Genomic DNA, 13,479 nt, shown 5'->3' with positions numbered 1-13,479 from the left:
TCGCATGAACGAATATGTTTTAACGAAATATATAGGCCCTTTTATTACGATGAAGACACAATTGATGGTACAATTATACTAATAGTAGCTGTAAATAGTAATATTAGAATATTGCTCGTCATCTTTTATTATTAATATACTTGTAGAATTTTATATCTCTGCTTGTATATATTGTACATAACCGTTGGCAAAAAGTATTCAGCTATACATTACAATTAACAAATTTTTAACAAATTCGTGGTATCGTTAAATTGGTTTAATATAAAGTAAAAGAAAATGAAATAATAGTAATATCTGTTTGTTATCTATTAGAAATTAGTGAATTTACGAAAGACTGATTGGAAATAAGTATTTAACCGTCAGAAATTCTGGAAAAATTATTACACCTGATAAATCTTCAGTTAATCTGATAAAGAAATAAACAATTATTTATTTTAAATTCACATTAGCTAATATTTAATAAAAACCGACCGTACAATCGTTTTCATGTATTCTAGAATCGTTTCTTTAATAATTTTTCACTCACAGTAGCAATAATTTCATCGCACAATATCTTTAATCTTTCTTATAGTTTATTTTTATTCAATTTTGTTTTTTAATTTAATGATTTTTCCACATTGCTGATAAATTTCCTGTTGACATTAAATCATCACTACTCACTGTTTTGTTAATTTAATTTCGTTGTATTTCAAATAATACAGTTAGACCAGGAAGTTAGCGATGAATTGAAAAAACAGTAGAGCAGAAAATCTTTTACTGATGAACATGAACTGCTGATACATCTGTTGACCGTTTTCTTCTTATCTTTGTCCTACTCGTAAACTCTTTCAAATTAAGCAAAGTAAAGCAGTACAATGTATTGTTTCTGAAAGTTATTTTTTGTTTTACGTTATTTTTGCGTGTATAGCCGAACCTGCTTTTGTGCGGTAAATAGGGACCGAATAAAAGAAACCGCACAAAGAAAATATTCGAAAATAATTCGGAATAGTTGTAACAAATAATTTTTTACAACATATTGAAGAAAATTCTTTTTATGCGATGGAGAGGGACAACAAACAAAATAAATAATTAAATTACGCATGGAAATATTTAAAGAAAATTTAGTTTCTCATTTTAAACATAAAGGAATTTTCAAAGTGCATATAATTGAATATTAGGTATCTGTTAATTCATAAGCGAGTCAGTTCCTCAATGGCTGTTGAGCGAATGTGGAAGACATATTTTTCAAATGTTTTTAGAATGCAATTACTATATGTGTCTAGTTACTTATTTTCTTACATACATGTGAATACAACAACATGTGATCTCTACATACATTTTATTTTAAAAGAATTATTCAATTTTTTATTTAAAATAAGAATGAATTTTGCGCTAACTTTTTAACAAGAAACATCACTTCTTTTATTATAATTATATCATAATTAGTAATTAGAGATTTTTTTATAAATGTATTTTATTTTCCAAATTTCTAGAACTCCACACAACGTTTCATAAAAGATCGTCTTCTGAAGCAGGTATTAGAAGACATAGAAGACATTAAGTATCTCACTATAAGAGCAACTTACATGTTAAACATACAAGGTGTTCTATAAAGTGACTTATAGCATTGCTTCCTTGACTTGTAAATTATGTATCTCATTATCAGTTTCAAATGTTTATGTTTGTTGATATAAAAAGAACCGATAAAGAAGAGATTAATCTGATGTCCTCTTGGTCGAATTTTCTTGTTTCTTCATTTATGTCCGTTTTTTAAATCTTTAATGGGTAGATGGAGAATATATGTAATATAATAATTAATGAATATAAATAGTATAATATAATTAATATAAATAATAAAAGAAGTAAATTGCAGTTCTTTTATATACTTTTAGCTGAGATTCCAGCAATATATGTCGAAAATATAAATTCCAGAATCACTTATAATACTGTTAGTTGCTTACTAAAGAAATTTGATAATAACTCAAAGTTCTTACTAACTATATGTAACACGTTGAACGCTACGCTAATTTTACATTGATTATCCGTGCCGCTAACACGAATTTTTTATTATGCGATTTCTATGTTTTACACTGCGTTCATTTCTTTGGGCCATTGTAATAACGATAATAGTTTTGAAAAATTTATAAGTACTGACATTTATTCTAATTAGGTATTTCTACTAATATTGACGCTAGCGTCAAGTTGAGTGCCGGTCAGGTTTTTACGTTTTTCAAACTGCACCAGGCAAATTCTATTTTTTCGCGTGCTCTAATTAACTTGATAATTTACGATTGTTATTGATGCGAAGAAACTGAATTTTGTAACTAAAAGACGCACTGTTGTCTATCGCGTAACTGAAATTGGAGGTCCCTCGATTTTAACGTTTAAATTTTTTCGAACTGTGATCATAAGTCTTCTGTCTGCAGTGTCACGTAACAAAGATTACAGTTCGCTGCTTTCAGCTAGTCTTTCTTAGACTGTGATCACAGTTTGCCGCTTACAACGTGTTAAATGGCAACAGTGCCCGCTGAGTTTAGTGATTTGTAAAAAACTTATTAAGGGAAATTTATATATATATTGTGCAGACATTTGTAATACATAATTGTTTCAGCTTTCCAAGTTCCAACTTCATATATAAGAGATGTAGAAATTTAAATAAATTGATAGCTAATTATAATCTGAAATGTTTCAGGACTCTGGTAGGAGAATTGCTAGGCCATGCAAGTGTTGATGACTATAAGTGTAGCAAACAGATTACCTGATGCGGAACAGGTAGTTACAGCGTCTTGGCACAGAACAGCAAATTTTAATGACGTACAAACTGGAGAAATTATTCATACGTTACGTGAGCACGATCAGGAACTTTCTCACGTATCGAAGCGTCACGACCGAAATCAGTAATTTTCAGGTGTGGAATTTTCGAGAACCCATTCATTCAATTTCCGTTTTCCAAGCACATACCGAGTAAGTACATTCACTATTATATTTCAATTATTTACGGTACACATAATGAAAATGTAGTACTATTCTTGTTCAGCGCTAACAAGTTTGTAATTTGAGTTGGCCTCGAATTACTTGTGTTACGCGCTTCAAGCTGCAACCTAATGGCGCCTGAATATTTAAGATTGATGCAATAGTGTGGCTTAGTTAATTTTTTATAGTAATTTTAACAATATATCTCAACACTTTTAATTTAATTTATTTTGTTTACGACCAGGAATTTATTTTAGACATTGTTTAGAAATTTGTGGTACAAATTGTAGGTATATTTTACCTATTAGTAATCGGTTTTTGTCTCCAATGCTTTTACCGGGAGGGTAGCTTACTAATCGGTTTTTTGTCGACGCTTACCCAACCGATAGTCTATTAATCAGCTTTTAATCCCGACACTTATCGGTTTATTTTGAAAATGATACAAGTTCACTTATATTAAAAGCGAGATATTTAAAAATATTGGTAACTAATAAAATGATAATAGAATACTTTTGTGTTTCCAAGGGTATATAATTTATCCATCTAATTAGCATTTGTTGGTATATTGAGGTTTGTGGCTAATGAGTAATTATCCTCTTCAGTAAGAATTTAATATATACCGTAGAAAAAGAAACCAAAACTTTATTATAATATATTCTTTCTCGAAATGCATATTGTCGAACTCAAATATTTTTCTCCGTCTCGCAATCTTATATTTACCACATTCATCTTTCCTCTATACGGATAGATGGCGCATGGATCAAGATTATACCATATACACGTATTCCAAAAGCATTATTAAAATTGTGTAAAAAATAATATCTTTTTGTTGGCCATAAAAGGATTTAATCCTTACAACTCTGATCTCTTTTTCAAAAGCAAGAATATATTTTTAAATTATTAGATGATTTGGAACATAAATTTTCAATATACATGGAATGATTGCTTTTTTCAGGTTTTTATGAGTTTTATTTTCCTACATGTACATTACATTATATACATTATCCGAAATGTTGCATATAAAAATAAAATTATTTACTTAAAAAGGTTTGGGCTAGTACCGAAACAATGTATTATATTTTACAACAATCCATAACTAAATTTAACAAACTAAAAATGAAGTAAGTAGCAGTATACGATACACAAATTTTTGTTTGTGTGTCTTATAACAGTTACAAAATTCACTATTATCTATCCCAATCTTCTATGAAATTTTGCGATTCAGTTTCTACTTTTTACAAAACATAATTATACTCGACATTTATTACAAATATGGCATATATGTAATGTCTAACGTACATCCATTGGTATGAATGTCTACTTTTAATTGTCTAATGTTACCTACAGATTAAGGTTGAAGAAGTCACTTAATAATATTTGCTTTTGAGCCGAAATTAATATATTCTCCTGGTGGAACCACCGACGCAACGCAACAATCGCGTGGCCCATTGAAATGCGTTCTAACGTCTTTCGGCGAATCAGAAAAACTTAAATGGCAACGCAACAGGGAGAATATTTTATTTCCTTGTTTATGCACTAAATTGTTATCCACAAAAGAAGATACTGAACGCTTACGAAATGATTGCCCTGAGGTATTATTGGAATCAGAAGAGGAAACAGTTATTCCAATCTTATTCTTATTTATTGCGTTTTCTTTTCGTGCTTGTTCAATATTAGCCTTTCCTCTTTTTATCTCAACTGTTTCTTGCAAATTATACTGTTTTCTAATATATTCTGTTTTTGCAATGCATTGACAACCTTTAGTTTAGTCATTTAACTGTAGAACCAGTGGATTCCGGTATACTTCTATTTGAACGTGTTCACCGCGACTACCAGGTATATAAACATATACCCTATATAAACATATAAACATATGCCCTAATACGTGTACCATTTTTAGTAGCTCATATTTTTTGTTTCATAAGACACTTTGTATGTCAGTCGAAACCAAGGATCTTCCTAATTTTTGATAAACTTTGAGACAAAATAATCCTTGTGACTATAGTTGATTCTGGAAAGCATATGAATCATGTCAGAAATATCAACCAAAGGTCAATATAAGAATGAGATTTTCTTCTCGACATGTAAGCGTAAGACTCGAATTACTGCGTTACGTACTAAATCTCGAATTTAGAACGAAAGGTCGTGCCACTTATCGATGAGAAATATAACCAGCAAAGAGCACATAAATAGGCTTTAGCCTTTATTGTGTATAGTTAGTACGCTGTTGCTAGTTGATTCTCTTGTTAATTAGCTTATTCATTAAATTAACACATTGCAGTCGAGAGACTGTAATCACAGTCCGCAAATAGCAAGTTTTGGCAACTGGGACTGTAATCTTAGTTATGTGATAGTTGTATGTAGGAGATGTTGTGATGATCGCAATTCAAGAAAAGGAAACTGTAATTTCATTACGTGGTATTGCAGACGGTAGACTGACATCCCAGTCCTGTAATCTTAATTACGGGATAGACAATAGTGGAGCACTAGTATAGTTCGTTCGCATCATTTCACATACAAAAACACGGAAAATTACATCCCCATGCAATGTGTTAAAAGATAAAGAATCATTGCTCAATGTATAAAAGTAATTATATGATAAGGATGATTATACGTCGTCATTTTATAAATTATTTAATTTGAAAGAAACATAGAATACTTAAAATTGGATGTATTATATGCTATTGAAATTTTTAAAATCTCTATGCGAATAGATATGTTCGTTACCATCGGTTACTAATTTCAAAATGAAACTAAGAAAAGTGATGCACAACGTGCGAGAATCAACGATTCCCTACAGAATACTTTTAAATTGTTAGATGTAATAGGAAGCTAAGTAAGCTAAGTAAGCGCGACTTCTTGATAATTGGTACCATTGCAAGAATCAAGACGTAAGGAAGGAAAATTGAAGAATAGGTCGGTTTACTACTATTAACGACCTCCACTAACGACGAGACACGTGGTTATGCCGAAGTCATTTTTGGCTAGTGCGGTGAAGAAGATACGCCTCAAGTACCGAATTGAAATTCTGTAGATCTCAGATAACACTACACTACCGACATGCGATTATTGGTTTTCTGAAAACCATCCCCCATCTCTTCTGTCGTGTTCCATGCGACATGGGATGTTATTCACTTCAATAAAGATAAATCTTCTTTAAAAGTGCCCAACATTGAACGAAATGCAATTTGTTTTGTCACAGAATCAGTCGCTTTATCGAGGCTAATGGTTCATTTAATATTCTGGACGATTTTGGAAGTGTGGCTGAAGTTAAAAGAGTTGACCAAAGCAGGTGTACGATAAGTGCGATAAGTCCTTACTCTATGATCGACGGATAAAAATATAGGAAAATGCCAGAAGACGAGAGAACATTCATTGAGCTTGCCTAGTGGTCACTACAAGCACAAAATCGGCAATAAGAAACATCAGTTGTGTCTTATAACAGAGTGGAAAGGCCCTCTTAACAGTCACAAGCCGTTTTGCTGAGTACTGTCTATCTGATATCAGATAACATAAGAAAGTAGTTAACGGACCCCAAAACTGGGTAACTGAGTCTCTTTTCTCTGGTAAAAAGCTAATATCATCATAGAGGATATGATGGCAGCCATAAATTCCACATTGGGCCACATTAATCACTCTTTCTTGACTGCTCCGTTTAACTAATGACATCTAATGATGTCCAAGGCAAAGTTCTTTTCTCCTCATTGCGAACTCGGATAGGAAGTTCAACGAAGTACCTGCAATCATATACTAATTGTCAGTGGAGCTCTTAGCATAGTGACCAAATGGTATCCCTTTGAAAATAATACGCGTTTGACAAGTATTATAATACTTCAGTGCTGATGACAAATTGTAATAAAAATGGAAGAAAAAAAAGTCGCATCAAATCTTATTTCTGCTATGAAAATTAAACGAGCGACTCTTAATTGTGTAACAACCAATTCTGAAGCTAGCTAGCTTACATTTTAGCCACAAGGCAGCAATAGTCACGTACAATGCTATCTACACGTACTATGTTAGTCGAGAGAGCAATTTTCGCTCTAATTGGAACACGCTTGAAAGATTTATCGTTGTCGCATATGGAAATCGGAGACGCAAGATAGGATATTGGAAGATGGGATGAGGTTGCTCGCTCTAAATGAAGACTGTAATGAAAAATTTTTGAAGAGCAAAATCTAAGGAAGAAAATATCGTAAGCAGCTATTTTTCTTCAATCCCGGAATTGTCTGACTGCTGTATATTGGCTGTAGCACTTGGACATGAGCCAATTAAATATGATCACTGATGAAATAAGACAATGCACATTGGCAACTAATTTATCAAGTCATTTCGGTCACTTTCAGAATAACCTGTTTATTAAATGCAAATTGTTCAAAACTGGTTAGATTGAGGAAACTGGTTAGATGATTTAATTCTGTAGGAAATCGTTGGAACTCGTAAACACTGCTGTTGACACTAGAATTTGGTTTATGTGTAACTGTGGAGCAATCGATTAATTTTATTACTACTATTGCTTTCGTTTTTATTAGATAAGGATAGCTTTTCAGTGCGGCAACGAGTGTATCTTTTTGCAATGAGCATGTTCTGATTTTAGATAATTGCAATAACAGCGTTCTACCTTAACAAATGTGCTTCGTTCTGATGAAAAGAAACGATTTTGTGATTCCAGAGCGCTACGATTTATTTTTAAAAATTGCCTATAGATTGGTGTTGTTTCGGGAGAGTGTATGTATGTTAATAATGCACTCTGTAATCACGAGTCGCGAATTTGTGAAGCATAAACGGAGTTATTGATTTTAAATTGAAAAATACTGGTTTAATTCTAATCATATTTATTATCATCGATGGATTTTAGACGGTCGATCTTTTGTTTATTGACGAACTGTATTGATCGAGTTTTACGGACACCATACACATATGCGCCTAAATAAAAACTAAAATTTAAAAAATATATATCGTGATCTGTTATACCATGTTCCACAGGATATATTAGGAAATTTGTCAGTTTATTGTATTTTACAATTATTGTATTAAAAAATTTTTACTACAATTTATATTAGTTAATAAGAACCGAAAGTCGATGAATCAACAAGTTTGGGTAGTATCGTTGTTAGTAAAAATTATTTCTATTTTTTCTGTAATTCTGTTGGCAATGCATAAGAGCATAGAAGAATAGTATTTAATGTTTTGGAATTACTTTTCTAGTTCTTGAATCCTCTTTGAAATCCCTTATCTATGGATTTTTAATCTAAATATAATTTTATAAGATGAGCGCCAAGTTACTTCTATAATTAATATTCGATAATAAATTAATAGCTAATAATACGTTTGGTTACAAAAAAGTATCGTACCTATACTGGGCCAATTTGGCGAATTTGCTAAGGTTTGAAATAAAGCTCTTAAAAACCAAATTACAAATGGTACTTACAAAATTCAGAAAGCATAAAAGAAAAACTAAAGTGATGCTATTCGTATTTAATTATTTATTAAAAATCATGTGAGTGTCATCCATGCAAAACATAATGGTGTTTAAACATGTACAAGATACATACAACCGTTGCCTCCGCTGCAATATTATGCAGCTGCAACGGGCGATGAGGAATAACACTCAAGTTCTAGTTAAATATTCAATTTATTTGCTTTGCTCTTTCACAATTAGTGAGACTGAATAACTCGATGGATTTGCTGTTAACTAACACTCTTTATTTCAACTAGCTGTCTGTTTCCTGTCTACTAGTTGACTGATTCCAACAGTGATTTTGTGCTTTCTGCCTTCAAATTTTAATACTTCTCTAGAAGCCACTTTGTCATCCCTTCCAGTACTGCTGGTACATTCGTAGAGAAGGGATGATGAAGCTTTTGGTTCTAAGGGTACTGACAACTGTCCGGTTACCGTTATGCAGGCGACCGCTTGCTGGTTCTTAACATTTGGCGACCAGAAATTCACTGAACATCTTTTTTATTACAGGATAATTGATATTGAGATTTTAAGGAATGACTAAACCTATTAAATTAGAAAATGTGAAGAAGTCACGTACCATCTAGAATTGTTATACAGCTAAGTATAATTTGCTATGCAAATTGACTGTCGCACTCCCTAACATTCTCCTTCACAGTGAATACAATATTTTTGTATTACACATTTTATATATATTTTTTGTATTACATTTTCCAACGTATTAATTATGCCTATCCAAACGTTTACATTAAACTTCCCTTGGCTATGCTGTTGACGTATTGCACGAGGATTTTTTGTAGCATTATGGTGCATATTATGTACATTCAATATTCAAATTAATAATATTGCAAAATTCCACGTGACGATTTTGATCGCCTTCTTCTAGTCGCTAAATACTTGTTAAATGATCAAAAGATTTGTACTATTCTTTTTAGCTTAACAGAAATATGTATTGTGACGAGGTTCCGGCGTATCCTCGCCCGGGGAGCTTGGGGAGGAATTAACTACACGAACACAGTATCGGTTAAAATGGATTTTAATATAACTCGATATCTCGTTACGAGATATTCGCCTACGTACAAGTTTGGGTGTGTTCGCGGGCGCAAAATAGCTGGTTCAATGGGAGGACTTCGAAGCTGCTAGGTAACTCAAACCATTAGAGCGCCAGCTACACAGAGTGTAGCAGTCAAAAGGGATTACGCGAAAAGTACTGGAATGCACGACTCTTGTAGCTTCGACGAGCTCCTTATCTCGGCCACAGCTAGCCGAGTACGCAATTACGGGCCGTGCGGTACTAACATCACGGCTTCTTTATCTATTGCCTCGGTGCGTACCAGCCAAAAAGGGTCACAAAACTTGTGCATAGAACGAGATAACGCAACGCGAACTTGGCCAAAAGGGCCACGGGGATTATGCAAAAAACGGCACGAGCGACCTTCGATCACCACACGCGTAGTAACACAAAACGCAGTTCAGTTCAAACAGAGAAAAAAGAAAAGTCTGGCTGATGTGGCGTCCGGTGTCGTACGCGTTTAGGATACTGAATGCGGGTGACCCGATCGTTGCTGACATAGCTAAGTCTTCGCTTCCACTCATTCACTATCGCGTCGGGATAATGTACCGAAAAGAAGGAACAACAAGATGCTCCTCAATCGTATGCTCTGTAGCCTTCAGAGTGACGACCAAACGTTGGCACCTAACGAAACTAAAAGCCTATTCCCCCTAAGGGAATGAAACATCACTTTGAGGTGCCTGAGGTGCCCCTCGATATCGTCGCTGTACTGGAAGTAGCACGGCACGATATATACCGAGAAGCTGGGCGCCAGCACCTTCGTGCAAACACAGTGCGGCTGCGAGCGACGCGACGCGCCACTGTCTTCGATCGATCCAAGATGACGACCCTCGTAGATAGGGATAGATTGGGAATCTCGTTAATTCATTCATACGCGTCACTAATTAGATGATGAGGCATTTGACTATATTCTGTACTGACTCTCAGAAGGAAAGCCAGTAGACTTTCGAGGTTTAAGGCCCTCGTACGGTGTATAACAAATCAAAAAGTAAGAACAAAACTATTATGCGAGCCTACCTTCTAACGACGCTGCTAAAGAATCTGCCCGCAAACTTGGAAAAGTTAGGAAACGGGGACCTTTTCGTGAAGCAAACTTAGCCGCACACTGAAGTGTACGCATAGGGAAAACCACGCGTAGGTGTCGCCCCGGATTCTTCATGCATAGAACGCGTCCCGCGTGTTACCGCAGAAAAGTACGGTAAGACTCGCTCCACTCGGTGTAAAGGGCAGAGACCGGCTAACATTAAAATTTTTATCTGGCAGCTGCCGCGTCCATATGATATACTTAGCTTTACGGCCGTGTCTTAAGCATGCTGTTAATATCGTAAGAAATTTTATCTGGCGTTACTGGCCTGGTCCGTTATCAAATTTGGATATATAGACTTATAAATTTGAATATATAGATACTTGTCATTAGTTCTAAAATTGATTCCCCGTATGGTTCATTCATTCGTTTAAAACCAAATAAATAAATACATAAATAAATAATTGATTCGCCATTTTTATGGACGACCAGAGGGCTATCAGTGAGGCTGTCAAGCTGTCTTTAGGCCTGAGCCCCAGGGATCTCATACCCGTCACCGTTTAATTACTATTGGGACTACTTGAACTATGATTCCGTTTAACTTTAGTTTAATATATTCGGCGGTGTCTTTGTATTTTCTTAGTTTTTCCTGGTATGCGTTGTGGAAATTTTACCGTTACGTCTACCACAAGGATCTTACCCAGGTCTTTGATAACCAGATCCGGTCTCCTGTGGTTCCCAACAACGTTTACCTCAGGCTCTTCGAACACCGCACATCTACTTGAAACCTTATTTGCGACCATTTTGCATATATCGCTGTGCCTTTTAATCCTCATTGGTTTAGTATGGAAGCAGTTACCCAATATGACTCAGGGTCTCGGCCCGGATGCCACATCTTTTGCACAAATAATCTCTTTCATTATCGGCTCTTCGCATTGATATTCCCGTGCAAAATGTGTGGGTTTTTAATTTTATGGCGTTCAGTTATCCGGACGGCCTCAGTAAGTCAGGATTATACAGCCACCTATTGCCAATCTTACTACCAAAGAATTCTAGTATTCGCTGACCATGAGAGACGAGTTGTCACCATTTCTTCGTATCCTACTTCCGAAGGGCCTTCCTCGCCTCTTCGATGTCTTCTAATCGCGGCGGCTATTGAAGCCCTACAGACTCAGCATATTTTTTTACTGTTACCTTCTACCCTATGTACGCTGAGCGTACTGCTTCGTCGGAACAGCTCATCTGTAGAGCGTTTCTCAGTTTTGTGAATTTGACTATATTTGCCACTCTTTGGACACTTAGATCGCCCTGACTTTTGCTAGTAGAAATTATTCTATCCGCCGTCGACGAATGAAAGTGGTACGTCTCTTTTATTACCTGCTTAACACCTTGGACAGTTTGGTCTAGGACGTATAGAGGTGGCTGGTTAGCCACTAGTTTGTGTATATGTCTGGCTAAGAGATATGTTCTAATTAAATTCGTTTTCTGCTGAGGTTTAAGCCTTATCTGTTTTACACGTTTCATTGCATCATTATTTCTTTCATTGAGGCGTATTGAAGGTTTTTTCAAAGATTCATTGTGCTCAGTTACTTCATTTTTTGCTGATCACCTGATATGTGTGGCACTTCACAACTATCATCCTTTTTCTGGTCTTTTTTTCTTTACTTTCGTTATTTTCCTTTTCATTTTTTTTGTCCTCGCTTTCTGGAACGCCTACTTTTAACTTTTCTACAAACTCCTGCCATAAGACATTCACTGTTGCTTCATCTGCGACAGAGTTTTCAACCAGCTCCATTATTCATCACATTTTTAAATCTATTGTTCTCGTTGAGCTGGCTGACTAGTATGCTCGTGACGAATAACAACTTTTCCAACGTATACTTTCATGCTCTACTTGGACGTCGTCATAAACTTCTTCTGTCACCGCCTCAAACACCGAACTATTAGAAGATTCCTTGTCACTGGAGATCTCTGGTCCTGCTACCACTTCCTCTCTCCTGACAGGCAGGAGCCTTCCTTCATCGTATTTGTTTTGCCGTCTTATTTGGTAGGAACTGTCTTATATAGATTTAAATCGTTCACTTAATTCTATCAGGATGTCCACTTCTTTCTAAAACAAGGAATAGGCTCTATTGCCTTGTCTGATCCTATCTTGCCTGCTACTAGTCATCGTTCTCTTTTCACTTCTTACTGCGGAATGTGTGAAACGTTCATATGTGAACAACCTGCGTTATAGGCAGAAGTTCCGCAACAGGAATCGCACTTTGTCCTCAAACTGCTTTACTGTCCTAAGCGTCCTTTACACTTTGACAGATGACACCGACACCCACGGAGCCTTTGAAACTCATTATGGCACATGACGCATCACCATTTTATTGTCGCTCAGAGAGGTTGTTGTCCTATGAACTTCTTACATTTGGACCCCTGTTGAAATCTAAAATCTTGACCCTTGGCCTGACATAATCTGCCTATCAAGAGGAGTCCATGTACTGATCATACTCAGTATGGTCATACTCAGGTTGTCAGTATTCGCGCCAAAATCGTCAACAATGGGCCCCCGATGCACAGCGGATAAGTCCGCCATAGATACCCGAGAGCCGCGTACTCTGTGGGTGAGGGATCGCCTAATCCTGCCATTTCTTAAACTAAATAAAAATCCTACATTATCACCGAAAATGCTGATTTGGCTTCACCAGACATAATATTTCGTTTGGCGTGTGCCGTTGGACACTTCTCCAAAGGTTTACCCGCCACCAACCTCGCATCAGGAGTGTTGGAACCAGAAATTGTCATGACGTCAGCACACCCGTTTACTCATCCCCACGATATAAAAATTGCGAGCGTTCCAAAAGAAAAAGAAAAAAATTTAGCAGTTCTACTTCTTATCTAAAGATTTCAAAAAGATAAGAATGTTTAGAGATAGAATTATTTCCTATGATTTCGATAAGTAACTCTTATAGTGTATAATACGCT

This window comes from Xylocopa sonorina, unplaced genomic scaffold, assembly GCF_050948175.1.
Source record: "Xylocopa sonorina isolate GNS202 unplaced genomic scaffold, iyXylSono1_principal scaffold0014, whole genome shotgun sequence".
Taxonomy (NCBI): domain Eukaryota; kingdom Metazoa; phylum Arthropoda; class Insecta; order Hymenoptera; family Apidae; genus Xylocopa; species Xylocopa sonorina.
The sequence above is the reverse complement of the archived record's forward strand: the minus strand, read 5'-3'. Positions refer to the sequence as shown.